This window comes from Rutidosis leptorrhynchoides, chromosome 6 (assembly GCF_046630445.1).
Source record: "Rutidosis leptorrhynchoides isolate AG116_Rl617_1_P2 chromosome 6, CSIRO_AGI_Rlap_v1, whole genome shotgun sequence".
Classification (NCBI taxonomy): domain Eukaryota; kingdom Viridiplantae; phylum Streptophyta; class Magnoliopsida; order Asterales; family Asteraceae; genus Rutidosis; species Rutidosis leptorrhynchoides.
In genome coordinates, this window is record NC_092338.1 from 177857136 (window position 1) to 177866983 (window position 9848).

Sequence of the window (9848 nt, forward strand, 5' to 3'; positions counted from 1 at the left end):
GGAACATCATATATCCCTAGAAACTTGGCAAAACGAACCAAAACCGAAGAAGAAGAAACGAGCGAGTCGGAATAAGATAGTTGTATTCGTGTGGTGTAATATATGTAATATAGTGTTCTTATGCTTTATGATATATGTAAAAATTGCTTGTATTAATAAGTATTTTTTTTATGAATCTAACTCTTGTCTATTTTACAGTTTAAAAACACAAAATGGATAGACAACCCAATATTTTAAGAGACCTACCCGGAGACATGATTGATGAAATCTTGTCTAGAGTCGGCCAGAATTCCTCGGCACAACTATTTAAGGCGAGATCAGTTTGTAAGACATTCGAAGAACGTTCCAAGAATGTCTTGGTTTATAAGAGACTTTCGTTTGAAAGATGGGGGATATCACATTGGGAAACCCATAAGTTACGATGTGTTTACTTTGACGCATATATTGCGGGGAACCCAAATGCTATTTTACGCAACGGGTTAAGAAATTATTTTGACTCAATATATCCGAATATTGGACTTCGTGATTTAGAAAAAGCGGCTAACATGCAACAAAAAGAAGCATGTTATGCTTACGGATTAGTAATGTTCGCTTCTCACCAAAGTGAGAACAAGAACATCGGGCTACAACTATTAAACAAAACGTTTCCACAAGTGACGGAGTCGGTAATTGGGGTAAGAAATGAGGTTTTTAGATTATTACGGGACTGTTGGACATTACGTAACCCTCGTCCCTTTGATGACGTTACAACACGCTGTCTTATCAACGGCCATAACGGTTATGTTGCACAAGACCAAGGATGGGAAGTAGTCCTAGTAAAACCAGAATGCATGACTTGTTTCTGGACGTATGAATTACGTGTCTTTATTGCCTTTGCGGAACGACTTGTGTACTAGCTAGAATTATCTTCACAAGTATCTTGTATCAAAGTTATTGTGTGCTATATTTCAAGCTTTATGTAAAATAAGCGGTATTGTAAGTTTGTAAAATATTGTATAAAAGTTTGAACGCGAAATATTATTATAATCAGTTTTTCATATAGAATTGTAGTAGTTGAATTGTATATTAGCTACTAAGTATGAACTTAACGGGTAGGTACTACCCGAATTTAAACTTATAAAACGCTAATATGAAGAAAAAGCTTTTATAAATGAGTTCATATTATGCTACGAAATACTATTAACTACTCTTAATATTCTGTATGATTAACTTGTTCCATTTGACTATTTTGAAGGAAATGGCACCGACTACTCGACACACCGTGAATATGAATGAAGAGGAATTCCGTACTTTTCTAGCTTCAAACATAGCCGCAGTACAGGCTGCGCTACATACCAACAATAACCTTGGATCTAGCAGTACAGGAAATCGTGTAGGATGCACCTACAAAGTGAAATGTCCCGTTCTTATTGATTAAAAACGTTCCATATTAATTGATTTCGTTGCGAGGTTTTGACCTCTATATGAGACGTTTTTCAAAGACTGCATTCATTTTAAAACAAACCATAACCTTTATTTCATCAATAAAGGTTTAAAAAGCTTTACGTAGATTATCAAATAATGATAATCTAAAATATCCTGTTTACACACGACCATTACATAATGGTTTACAATACAAATATGTTACAACAAAATAAGTTTCTTGAATGCAGTTTTTACACAATATCATACAAGCATGGACTCCAAATCTTGTCCTTATTTAAGTATGCGACAGCGGAAGCTCTTAATAATCACCTGAGAATAAACATGCTTAAAACGTCAACAAAAATGTTGGTGAGTTATAGGTTTAACCTATATATATCAAATCGTAACAATAGACCACAAGATTTCATATTTCAATACACATCCCATACATAGAGATAAAAATCATTCATATGGTGAACACCTGGTAACCGACAATAACAAGATGCATATATAAGAATATCTCCATCATTCCGGGACACCCTTCGGATATGATATAAATTTCGAAGTACTAAAGCATCCGGTACTTTGGATGAGGTTTGTTAGGCCCAATAGATCTATCTTTAGGATTCGCGTCAATTAGGGTGTCTGTTCCCTAATTCTTAGATTACCAGACTTAATAAAAAGGGGCATATTCGATTTCGATAATTCAACCATAGAATGTAGTTTCACGTACTTGTGTCTATTTTGTAAATCATTTATAAAACCTGCATGTATTCTCATCCCAAAAATATTAGATTTTAAAAGTGGGACTATAACTCACTTTCACAGATTTTTACTTCGTCGGGAAGTAAGACTTGGCCACTGGTTGATTCACGAACCTATAACAATATATACATATATATCAAAGTATGTTCAAAATATATTTACAACACTTTTAATATATTTTGATGTTTTAAGTTTATTAAGTCAGCTGTCCTCGTTAGTAACCTACAACTAGTTGTCCACAGTTAGATGTACAAAAATAAATCGATAAATATTATCTTGAATCAATCCACGACCCAGTGTATACGTATCTCAGTATTGATCACAACTCAAACTATATATATTTTGGAATCAACCTCAACCCTGTATAGCTAACTCCAACATTCACATATAGAGTGTCTATGGTTGTTCCGAAATATATATAGATGTGTCGACATGATAGGTCGAAACATTGTATACGTGTCTATGGTATCTCAAGATTACATAATATATAATACAAGTTGATTAAGTTATGGTTGGAATAGATTTGTTACCAATTTTCACGTAGCTAAAATGAGAAAAATTATCCAATCTTGTTTTACCCATAACTTCTTCATTTTAAATCCGTTTTGAGTGAATCAAATTGCTATGGTTTCATATTGAACTCTATTTTATGAATCTAAACAAAAAAAGTATAGGTTTCTAGTCGGAAAAATAAGTTACAAGTCGTTTTTGTAAAGGTAGTCATTTCAGTCGAAAGAACGACGTCTAGATGACCATTTTAGAAAACATACTTCCACTTTGAGTTTAACCATAATTTTTGGATATAGTTTCATGTTCATAATAAAAATCATTTTCTCAGAATAACAACTTTTAAATCAAAGTTTATCATAGTTTTTAATTAACTAACCCAAAACAGCCCGCGGTGTTACTACGACGGCGTAAATCCGGTTTTACGGTGTTTTTCGTGTTTCCAGGTTTTAAATCATTAAGTTAGCATATCATATAGATATAGAACATGTGTTTAGTTGATTTTAAAAGTCAAGTTAGAAGGATTAACTTTTGTTTGCGAACAAGTTTAGAATTAACTAAACTATGTTCTAGTGATTACAAGTTTAAACCTTCGAATAAGATAGCTTTATATGTATGAATCGAATGATGTTATGAACATCATTACTACCTTAAGTTCCTTGGATGAACCTACTGGAAAAGAGAAAAATGGATCTAGCTTCAATGGATCCTTGGATGGCTCAAAGTTCTTGAAGCAAAATAATGACACGAAAACAAGTTCAAGTAAGATCATCACTTGAAATAAGATTGTTATAGTTATAGAAATTGAACCAAAGTTTGAATATGATTATTACCTTGTATTAGAATGATAACCTACTGTAAGAAACAAAGATTTCTTGAGGTTGGATGATCACCTTACAAGATTGGAAGTGAGCTAGCAAACTTGAAAGTATTCTTGATTTTATGAAACTAGAACTTTTAGAATTTATGAAGAACACTTAGAACTTGAAGATAGAACTTGAGAGAGTTCAATTAGATGAAGAAAATTGAAGAATGAAAGTGTTTGTAGGTGTTTTTGGTCGTTGGTGTATGGATTAGATATAAAGGATATGTAATTTTGTTTTCATGTAAATAAGTCATGAATGATTACTCATATTTTTGTAATCTTATGAGATATTTCATGCTAGTTGCCAAATGATGGTTCCCACATGTGTTAGGTGACTCACATGGGCTGCTAAGAGCTGATCATTGGAGTGTATATACCAATAGTACATACATCTAAAAGCTGTGTATTGTACGAGTACGAATACGGGTGCATACGAGTAGAATTGTTGATGAAACTGAACGAGAATGTAATTGTAAGCATTTTTGTTAAGTAGAAGTATTTTGATAAGTGTATTGAAGTCTTTCAAAAGTGTATAAATACATATTAAAACACTACATGTATATACATTTTAACTGAGTCGTTAAGTCATCGTTAGTCGTTACATGTAAGTGTTGTTTTGAAACCTTTAGGTTAACGATCTTGTTAAATGTTGTTAACCCAATGTTTATAATATCAAAAGAGATTTTAAATTATTATATTATCATGATATTATGATGTACGAATATCTCTTAATATGATATATATACATTAAATGTCGTTACAACGATAAACGTTACATATATGTCTCGTTTCAAAATCATTAAGTTAGTAGTCTTGTTTTTACATATGTAGTTCATTGTTAATATAATTGATGATATGTTTACTTATCATAATATCATGTTAACTATATATATAACCATATATATGTCATCATATAGTTTTTTTTTTTTTACAAGTTTTAACGTTCGTGAATCACCGGTCAACTTGGGTGGTCAATTGTCTATATGAAACCTATTTCAATTAATCAAGTCTTAACAAGTTTGATTGCTTAACATGTTGGAAACATTTAATCATGTAAACATCAATCTCAATTAATATATATAAACATGGAAAAGTTCGGGTCACTACAGTACCTACCCGTTAAATAAATTTCGTCCCGAAATTTTAAGCTGTTGAAGGTGTTGACGAATCTTCTGGAAATAGATGCGGGTATTTCTTCTTCATCTGATCTTCATGCTCCCAGGTGAACTCGGGTCCTCTACGAGCATTCCATCGAACCTTAACAATTGGTATCTTGTTTTGCTTAAGTCTTTTAACCTCACGATCCATTATTTCGACGGGTTCTTCGATGAATTGGAGTTTTTCGTTGATTTGGATTTCATCTAACAGAATAGTGAGATCTTCTTTAGTAAAACATTTCTTCAAATTCGAGACGTGGAAAGTGTTATGTACAGCCGCGAGTTGTTGAGGTAACTCAAGTCGGTAAGCTACTGGTCCGACACGATCAATAATCTTGAATGGTCCAATATACCTTGGATTTAATTTCCCTCGTTTACCAAATCGAACAACGCCTTTCCAAGGTGCAACTTTAAGCATGACCATCTCTCCAATTTCAAATTCTATATCTTTTCTTTTAATGTCAGCGTAGCTCTTTTGTCGACTTTGGGCGGTTTTCAACCGTTGTTGAATTTGGATGATCTTCTCGGTAGTTTCTTGTATAATCTCCGGACCCGTAATCTGTCTATCCCCCACCTCACTCCAACAAATCGGAGACCTGCACTTTCTACCATAAAGTGCTTCAAACGGCGCCATCTCAATGCTTGAATGGTAGCTGTTGTTGTAGGAAAATTCTGCTAACGGTAGATGTCGATCCCAACTGTTTCCGAAATCAATAACACATGCTCGTAGCATGTCTTCAAGCGTTTGTATCGTCCTTTCGCTCTGCCCATCAGTTTGTGGATGATAGGCAGTACTCATGTCTAGACGAGTTCCTAATGCTTGCTGTAATGTCTGCCAGAATCTTGAAATAAATCTGCCATCCCTATCAGAGATAATAGAGATTGGTATTCCATGTCTGGAGACGACTTCCTTCAAATACAGTCGTGCTAACTTCTCCATCTTGTCATCTTCTCTTATTGGTAGGAAGTGTGCTGATTTGGTGAGACGATCAACTATTACCCAAATAGTATCAAAACCACTTGCAGTCCTTGGCAATTTAGTGATGAAATCCATGGTAATGTTTTCCCATTTCCATTCCGGGATTTCGGGTTGTTGAAGTAGACCTGATGGTTTCTGATGCTCAGCTTTGACCTTAGAACACGTCAAACATTCTCCTACGTATTTAGCAACATCGGCTTTCATACCCGGCCACCAAAAATGTTTCTTGAGATCCTTGTACATCTTCCCCGTTCCAGGATGTATTGAGTATCTGGTTTTATGAGCTTCTCTAAGTACCATTTCTCTCATATCTCCAAATTTTGGTACCCAAATCCTTTCAGCCCTATACCGGGTTCCGTCTTCCCGAATATTAAGATGCTTCTCCGATCCTTTGGGTATTTCATCCTTTAAATTTCCCTCTTTTAAAACTCCTTGTTGCGCCTTCTTTATTTGAGTAGTAAGGTTATTATGAATCATTATATTCATAGATTTTACTCGAATGGGTTCTCTGTCCTTCCTGCTCAAGGTATCGGCTACCACATTTGCCTTCCCCGGGTGGTAACGAATCTCAAAGTCGTAATCATTCAATAATTCAATCCACCTACGCTGCCTCATATTCAGTTGTTTCTGATTAAATATGTGTTGAAGACTTTTGTGGTCGGTATATATAATACTTTTAACCCCATATAAGTAGTGCCTCCAAGTATTTAATGCAAAAACAACCGCGCCTAATTCCAAATCATGCGTCGTATAATTTTGTTCGTGAATCTTCAATTGTCTAGACGCATAAGCAATCACCTTCGTTCGTTGCATTAATACACAACCGAGACCTTGCTTTGATGCGTCACAATAAATCACAAAATCATCATTCCCTTCAGGCAATGACAATATAGGTGCCGTAGTTAGCTTTTTCTTCAATAACTGAAACGCTTTCTCTTGTTCATCATTCCATTCAAATTTCTTCCCTTTATGCGTTAATGCAGTCAAGGGTTTTGCTATTCTGGAAAAGTCTTGGATGAACCTTCTGTAGTAACCAGCTAGTCCTAAAAACTGGCGTATGTGTTTCGGAGTTTTCGGGGTTTCCCACTTTTCAACAGTTTCTATCTTTGCCGGATCCACCTTAATACCTTCTTTGTTCACTATGTGACCGAGGAATTGAACTTCTTCCAACCAAAATGCACACTTTGAAAACTTAGCGTACAATTTTTCCTTCCTCAATACTTCTAACACCTTTCTCAAATGTTCACCGTGTTCTTGGTCATTCTTTGAGTAAATAAGTATGTCATCAATGAAAACAATGACAAACTTGTCAAGGTATGGTCCACACACTCGGTTCATAAGGTCCATGAACACAGCTGGTGCATTAGTTAAACCAAACGGCATGACCATAAACTCGTAATGACCGTAACGTGTTCTGAAAGCAGTCTTTGGAATATCATCTTCTTTCACCCGCATTTGATGATACCCGGAACGTAAGTCAATCTTTGAATAAACAGACGAGCCTTGTAGTTGATCAAATAAGTCGTCGATTCTCGGTAGTGGGTAGCGGTTCTTGATGGTAAGTTTGTTCAACTCTCGGTAGTCGATACACAACCTGAATGTACCATCTTTCTTCTTGACAAACAAAACAGGAGCTCCCCACGGTGATGTGCTTGGTCGAATGAAACCACGCTCTAAAAGTTCTTGTAATTGGCTTTGCAGTTCTTTCATCTCGCTGGGTGCGAGTCTGTAAGGAGCACGAGCTATTGGTGCAGCTCCTGGTACAAGATCTATTTGAAATTTAACGGATCGATGTGGGGGTAATCCCGGTAATTCTTTCGGAAATACATCGGGAATTCTTTTGCAATGGGAACATCATTGATGCTCTTTTCTTCAGTTTGTACTTTCTCGACGTGTGCTAGAACAGCATAGCAACCTTTTCTTATTAGTTTTTGTGCCTTCAAATTACTAATAAGATGTAGCTTCGTGTTGCCCTTTTCTCCGTACACCATTAAGGGTTTTCCTTTTTCTCGTATAATGCGAATTGCATTTTTGTAACAAACGATCTCCGCTTTCACTTCTTTCAACCAGTCCATACCGATTATCACATCAAAACTCCCTAACTCTACTGGTATCAAATCAATCTTAAATGTTTCGCTAACCAGTTTAATTTCTCGATTCCGACATATATTATCTGCTGAAATTAATTTACCATTTGCTAATTCGAGTAAAAATTTACTATCCAAAGGCGTCAATGGACAACTTAATTTAGCACAAAAATCTTTACTCATATAGCTTCTATCCGCACCCGAATCAAATAAAACGTAAGCAGATTTATTGTCAATAAGAAACGTACCCGTAACAAGCTCCGGGTCTTCCTGTGCCTCTATCGCATTAATATTGAAAACTCTTCCACGGCCTTGTCCATTCGTGTTCTCCTGGTTCGGGCAATTTCTAATAATGTGGCCTGGTTTTCCACATTTATAACAAACTACATTGGCATAACTTGCACCGACACTACTTGCTCCGCCATTACTCGTTCCGACACCATTTGTTCCTTTCGTTCTATTAGCCCCTGGTCCGTAGACCTCACACTTCGCTGCGCTATGACCATTTCTTTTACACTTGTTGCAAAATTTGGTGCAGAACCCCGAGTGATTCTTTTCACACCTTTGGCATAGCTGCTTCTGATTGTTGTTGTTGTTGCGGTTATTATTGTTGTTGGGATGATTGTTGTAGTTGCTGTTGTTGTTATTGTTGTTGTTGTGGTTGGGCCGTTTGTTGTAGTTGCGATTGATGTTGCGATTGTTGGGATAATTGTTGCGATTATTGTTGTAATTACTGTTGTTGTTGTATTGGTGATTCTTATCACCGTTTTCCTCCCACTTTCTTTTAACTTGCTTCACATTGGCCTCTTCAGCAGTCTGTTCTTTAATTCTTTCTTCAATCTGGTTCACTAGTTTGTGAGCCATTCTACATGCCTGTTGTATGGAGGCGGGCTCGTGTGAACTTATATCTTCTTGGATTCTTTCCGGTAATCCTTTCACAAACGCGTCGATCTTCTCTTCCTCATCTTCGAATGCTCCCGGACACAATAGGCACAATTCTGTGAATCGTCTTTCGTACGTGGTAATATCAAATCCTTGGGTTCGTAACCCTCTAAGTTCTGTCTTGAGCTTATTGACCTCGGTTCTGGGACGGTACTTCTCATTCATCAAGTGCTTGAATGCTGACCACGGTAGTGCGTACGCATCATCTTGTCCCACTTGCTCTAGATAGGTATTCCACCATGTTAACGCAGAACCTGTGAAGGTATGCGTAGCGTACTTCACTTTGTCCTCTTCAGTACACTTACTTATGGCAAACACCCATTCAACCTTCTCGGTCCACCGTTTCAATCCGATCGGTCCTTCGGTTCCATCAAATTCCAAAGGTTTGCAGGCAGTGAATTCTTTGTAGGTGCATCCTACACGATTTCCTGTACTGCTAGATCCAAGGTTATTGTTGGTATGTAGCGCAGCCTGTACTGCGGCTATGTTTGAAGCTAGAAAAGTACGGAATTCCTCTTCATTCATATTCACGGTGTGTCGAGTAGTCGGTGCCATTTCCTTCAAAATAGTTAAATGGAACAAGTTAATCATACAGAATATTAAGAGTAGTTAATAGTATTTCGTAGCATAATATGAACTCATTTATAAAAGCTTTTTCTTCATATTAGCGTTTTATAAGTTTAAATTCGGGTAGTACCTACCCGTTAAGTTCATACTTAGTAGCTAATATACAATTCAACTACTACAATTCTATATGAAAAACTGATTGTAATAATATTTCGCGTTCAAACTTTTATACAATATTTTACAAACTTACAATACCGCTTATTTTACATAAAGCATGAAATATAGCACACAATAACTTTGATACAAGATAGTTGTGAAGACAATTCTAGCTAGTACACAAGTCGTTCGGCAAAGGCAATAAAGACACGTAATTCATACGTCCAGAAACAAGTCATGCATTCTGGTTTTACTAGGACTACTTCCCATCCTTGGTCTTGTGCAACATAACCGTTATGGCCGTTGATAAGACAGCGTGTTGTAACGTCATCAAAGGGACGAGGGTTACGTAATGTCCAACAGTCCCGTAATAATCTAAAAACCTTATTTCTTACCCCAATTACCGACTCCGTCACTTG